The following is a 6,142-nucleotide window of genomic DNA, read 5'->3' on the forward strand; positions in this document are numbered from 1 at the left end:
ACTGTACACCTGTGTTCATTATTATAAAGACTTTGTCATTGTAGTAATACAGCAAAATTTGTTTTGTAGCTTTCAGAAACCAGCTGCCATAAAGCGGATGTAAGACCAAAAAAATTGCTAAAAATATAAATGTAATATATACACTGATCAGCCATGATATTATGCCCACCTGCCTAATATTTAGTATCTATCCATAAGGATTTAAGTGACTTTGACAAGGGACAAATTGTGACGGCTAGAGGACTGGGTCAGAGCAACTCCAAAACTGGAAGGGGGATTGGTGCACTTCACATAATACATGGCATCTTGAGGAACCAACATTATGTGAATTTATTGAAGAAACATCTCATGACATCACCCATGAAATTAAAGCTTGGTCACAAATGAGTCTTCTAAATGAATAATGAGCTTAAGCATACTTCCAACTTTGTGGCAAAATGGTTTAAGGACAGCAAAGTCGAGGTATTGGAGTGGCCATCACAAAGACCCGACCTCAACCCAATGATAATTTGTGGGCAGAAATGAGAAAGTGTGTGCAAGCAAGATCAACAAACCTGTTTTTGTTACACCAGTTCTATCAGAAGGAATGGGTCATAATTCCAGCAAACTTATTGTAAGAAACTTGTGAAAGTCAACCCAGTTAAAGGCAATGCTGCCGAATACTAAGTATATGTAAACTTCGATCCACTAGGATATCATAAAAGGAGTAAAAGCTGAAAAAATATTTCTTTACTATTATTCTGACATTTCACATTCTTAAAATAAAAGTAGTGATCCTGACTGATCTAAGACAGAGCATATTTACTAGGATTAAATTTCAGGAACTTATTAGAATCATAAATCAAGTATAAATGGTTTATAAAACTTAAAATGTCTGTTGGTGATCTACCACTATACCTTAACCCGATGTTACTGAACAATTCTTTATCTCTTTGCACATATAATGAAACACAGACATATCTGTGCATTGTCATGACAGTCATAACTGTTGTTGCCTGTTTTCTGTATTACATTTACAGATTACATGTTTTTCCTTTTTCTATACATACTTAAATTCCTGAAAATTGAAACTCTTCTTAGGCGGCACTGTGACCTTGCACATCGAGGGTCAAGGGTCCAATTCTCTACTCGGTTCTCCGTGTGCTTGGTGGTTTTCCTCCTGTAGCCCAAAGACATGCTAATTAGGCTAATTGGTGTTATCAAATTGCCTGTGGTGTGAATTTGTAGGTGTGTGCGCTTGTGTGCCCTGCGATGGATTGGCACTCCATCCAGGCTAAACCCAGCTTAGTGCTCCAAGTTCCCAGCGAAAGGCCTCAGGTTTCCTGTAGCCCTGTACATGGTAAGCAGTATTGAGATCGAGTGACTCAGAGAGTGAGTGTACTGGTATTTTTATATTTTCTTGTTGTAATTTATCCAATATGTCACATGCCACATTATTTTGCACTTAACAGAAAGTTTAAACAGTTTCCCACTACAGTGTGAAACAAGGTTGCATTCAGCCTTCGACTGGCGCAGTGGTAAATAGTGATGGGTCGTTCATGAACGATTCGTTCTTTTTAAATGAACCTTTAACATGACTCAGATGAATGAGTCGTTTCGGAGAGTGATTCGTTTATTTCCTGTATATATCATGTTATATACAGGAAACAGTATTGAACGTTTCTCAGCAACGTGCTACAGCAATGAGTCTTCAAGTCTCGAGTCGTTCGTTCCTTTGACACGTGTCTCCCAAAGACGCTATGCAGTGCAATAGATTTAAAAGAACGAACGACTCAGATTGGAAGATATGAGAGGTGAGCTGCTCATTCTGTTTATTATAATATGTCCTTGGCTGCATTGTAATATTTTCATAACTGGAACTATAGCCAAAATTTGTGCATGTAGACGTATTGGGGGTATTTTTATAAAAAAAAAAAAAAACCTAACATAATTTATTTCTGATCAAAAGAACGAAATGACTCAAAAAAAGATTCGTTCATTTTAATGAACGAGATTTAAAGAACCAAGTCACTAAAATGATTCAAACTTCCCATCACTAGTGGTAAAGTGTTCGCCCTATCATCTGGAGATCGCTGAATCGAGCCCCGGGTGATGCTGTAACCTCTCACACGGTGCGTGAGCGAGGTTGCATAAACCACCAACTTAAGAAATTATGCCAATATATAAATATGACTTTTACAACATAACCATATTTAGTATTAATTTAATTATTTTACTGTTGCTCACATAATTTGTCAATTTGAACCAATCAATAATAAACCATAATAGTCATTCTTCTTGCATATTCCATAACTTAGCATATCCTTTGAATGAGAAACATATGAAATGTACGCATTTATACCGGTGTATATATGTCATACGTCCAAAAAAAAATCACCATAAAACCTAGAAAAATTTAATTTAGAAGGAAATATATGGCTTGGTTTATGGAGGGTTTTTTTTTCTCGTTAATTACTAGTTAAAAATATTCCATTTTACTTCTTATCTGTTTCCTGCATTGGTACAATATTACAAGTTATATTACTGCTAATGTCACATTATTTTACTTTTGAATAACAAAACCTGCAGAAACCATCAGATTTTATAACCTAAATGATAAACGTTGTACATAATGCACAAGCATTTATTGTCAGTATAAACCAGGTTTATCTACTTTATGGTTCACCTATACAGTATACAAATACTTACTATTAGATCACCTGTTGCTCTGCATAATTTCTGGGATTTTTACATGCCCACAATCAGATAATTTGTGGCTACTCCTATCACAATTCTATGGAATTAGAAAAATCAGGGCACGTAGATACATAGATGTACATAATTAAGTGGAAACTGAGTGTGTGTATATATACACACACAAATTCACATAAATTAAAGAAAATAATAACAAAAAGGTGTTTTAGTAAGGTTTTGGGTCACAAGAGCTTCAATGCACCTTGGCATAGAAGTCTACAAAACTCTGGAACTGTGTCTGAGAGATAAATAATGTCCTTTTTTGTCCATTTTAAACTATTTGCATTTTGAGGATGGTGGTGCACAGTGCTATCAAGTTAATTTGGTATTAAGAGGTATGTTAAATTTTTTTTTTTAAATCATCCAATTACCCAATGCACTGCACCAACATCAGGCAAACCATTAACCTTTAACCATGTTATTTAGGTCCACTTCAAATTAAGATTTGTCCGATGAGGTGACATTTTCCTTACAGCTATCCAGCGGTGGCGAGTCCATATCCATTGTAGCTTGAATTTCCTGTACTTGGCTTACAGGAGTTGAGCCGCTGTAGCCCATCAACTTAAGGGTTCGACGTGCTGTGCGTTCAGAGATGCTTCTCTCTACACCACTGTTATAGCGCATGGTTATTTCAGTTACTGTAGCCTTCCTGTCAGCTTGTACCAGTCTGGCCATTCTTCTCTGGCCTTTTTCACTGACTAAGCGTTTTCGACCGCAGAAATGCCGCTCACTGGATGTTTTTTCTTTCTCGCGCCACTCTGTGTAAACTCTGGAGACTGTTGTGCGTGAAAATCCCAGGAGTTCGGCAGTTTCAGAGACACTCAAACCAGCTCGTCTGGCACCAACAACCAAGCCACGGTCAAAGGCACTTAGATCAGATTTCTTGCCCATCCTGGTGTTTTTTTAATAGTCCAGGAAATAAAAAAACAATTAAGCAATAACCCTGAAAAGGTAGTCCATGGATCTGTTGCAAATAGCCACCAGATTTATCGCCAGACTTGTCTTTTACAGAGGCTCTGAAATGGCATCATTATCTGACTTGGTCCAGACAGGTCTTTATTTCACATTCTTTCGCTTCATCGCCTTCTGTTGTCTTCTTTTGGGGCACTGGTGATAAACTGAAAAAACAAAACACATTGTTTTTTACAAACAGTTAATGAAAATCTTTAAAAAATAAATCTGACCTTAACTGTGATATTAAACTTATTTTTTTTTAATAACAATAAATCTAATAAAGATAGGATTCTCATGGATACACAGACAAATGACTGTAACAAATTATAGAGTACACAGTCTTACCTTGCACAGGCATGGAGTTGCAGCTTAGGTAGCTTTTGGTGGAGTCAACTGATATTATATTTAATGTCTGGAGAGATCACAAAAAATATAAAAGTCAATAATCCACTATACAAGTAAAACAACACACTGGGTGTGAAACTGAAATGCTGTAATAATAAAACTGCTGATTCTTGCATACGTGTTGTGTTTCCAGCGTACCGTGCATTGATGACTGCAACTTACTCCTGGACAAGACAATAAAAAATAATAAATAAATAAAATCATAGCCAATAATAAAAATAAAAATCTTGTGGGACAAGTGTGCTATATTTCATAATGCGTTTTTTTACCTGTTTTGTATCATATAAGATCATTAATTCCCTGACTTCAGAGCAGAGAAACAAAACCTCTTTCTCTGATGCATCGTAGCTGTCCTTATCCAGAATGACGATCATATTGATTTGTGAATGTAAATCCCTTCATTCACAAATTAAGAACAAGCCTTGAGACAATTTCTCTCTTTGTTAAGCTACTCGAGTTCTAAATCAGTTATCTAGTCATAGAATAATTTCCGAAGCTACACTACAGAGTCTCACGCTGCTCCGCAACCTCTGTGCTTTGGCTGCTTGCACCTCACCATACACCTAGTATAAAATCAACAGAAAGATCTCCAGACACTGAAAAGAATGCACTGTAAATATCCCAACGCCAGTCAGTCTCATGTGATTTGGTTCCTTGAGACATACTGATGTAGAGACGTCGAACACCGTCATGTCATACACTACATGTTTACACACCAGATTTGCATGATACAAGTTAATCGTTCAGTGATTAACGATATCCTGGGTTGTTCAGTCTGTTTATTTTTTATTACCAGACATGCCAAACTTTAAGTATTTACAGGAGTGATTTTATTAGTTTTAAGACTTGTACTAGTCAAAATCAGACTCTTTCCAATGAAACGGAGATTACACACTTGTCATGAATCCGGAAAGGTATTTAAAATGTGCAGACATTAACTCAATTCACGTCCACATATATACTTAAACTTTTTTATGATTAAATTGTAAAATATATTTGTGTGTTTTAATGGGAACTCAAGAGCAGAAGAAAGTCAGAATGGCACATGTGTAGGACTCCTGGTGGTCATCTGCCGTTTGTGAAAATGATGTGATCTCGTGTTTCCCAACATGAAGAGGTTTTCATGCTCGAGGACTTTAAAGTAAAACAAAAAAAAAGAAACAAGACGTTGCATTTTTACTTATTAACTTAGACACAGGCGAAAGAAAGGCTTGTCGTGTCAACGTGTCGTTGTTTAATATGTAAACTGTTCACGTGGCCACGTTACCTTGGTGTTTTTAAAGGGAAACACTGCTGATATGGAGTGTCTGAGTAAAATAATAACCCTGGGGGCAGTTACAGCGTCCCACTACCCTGACGTATTACGTGCCGCACGCGCCGCCGTGTTTGACTCCTAGCTCCACAGATGGCTAACGCCAACCTCAGCTACTGTTACATTAAATACTCATATTCTGCTAATACACACACACTACACAGTATATCGGCTAAAATGCTATACATTTATGTATTACTATTAAACAATAACGCTTTAAATCTAACAACGCAAACTATATAAATGATAATTGACATTAAATTAATTTAGCCAAACACTCACCACGGCTAAAAACCACTGCTCTTCTGTTTCTCATTTTAATAGCGTTATGGTGCTTGACTGCCACCAAGTGGGCTGGAGTGTACACGAGTATTATTAAATATTAAATATCCTGACGCTGATGTCCGATTTGCAATGAAGGTGCATTACCGCCACCTATCGGTATGGAAAGAAAACGATGAAATAAAGTATGGAATTGTGTTATCAAGTAAGGTCAAGGTCAATGGAATTGTGTTATCAAGGTCAGCTGTTCTGGAATAGTTCTTGCAAGAACAGTATTGTCAATGCATTTGCAAATTCCATTAAGCACAATTATGAAACTGGCTCTCATGAAGACCTTCCCAGAAAAGCAAGACCAAAACTTACCTCTGCTGCAGAGAAGTTTTTCATTTAAAGTTACCAGCTTTAAAAATTACAAACTAGCAAACAAGAGCATTTTTACACATTGCCAATAGAACT

At 36.7% G+C, this 6,142-nt stretch overlaps 1 long non-coding RNA gene across 1 annotated transcript; it reads right to left on the bottom strand.

Annotated features, from left to right (window-relative positions):
* Positions 1-2,602: 2,602 nt before the first annotated feature.
* LOC128526155 (uncharacterized) lies at positions 2,603-5,764 on the bottom strand. The gene is made up of 4 exons (XR_008360774.1): positions 5,687-5,764; positions 4,231-4,256; positions 4,033-4,099; positions 2,603-3,851 (listed from the first exon to the last, which is right to left on the bottom strand). It is a non-coding gene; the product is annotated as an uncharacterized LOC128526155 (long non-coding RNA).
* Between the last annotated feature and the right edge of the window lie 378 nt (positions 5,765-6,142).

Source organism: Clarias gariepinus, chromosome 6, assembly GCF_024256425.1.
Source record: "Clarias gariepinus isolate MV-2021 ecotype Netherlands chromosome 6, CGAR_prim_01v2, whole genome shotgun sequence".
Classification (NCBI taxonomy): Eukaryota; Metazoa; Chordata; class Actinopteri; order Siluriformes; family Clariidae; genus Clarias; species Clarias gariepinus.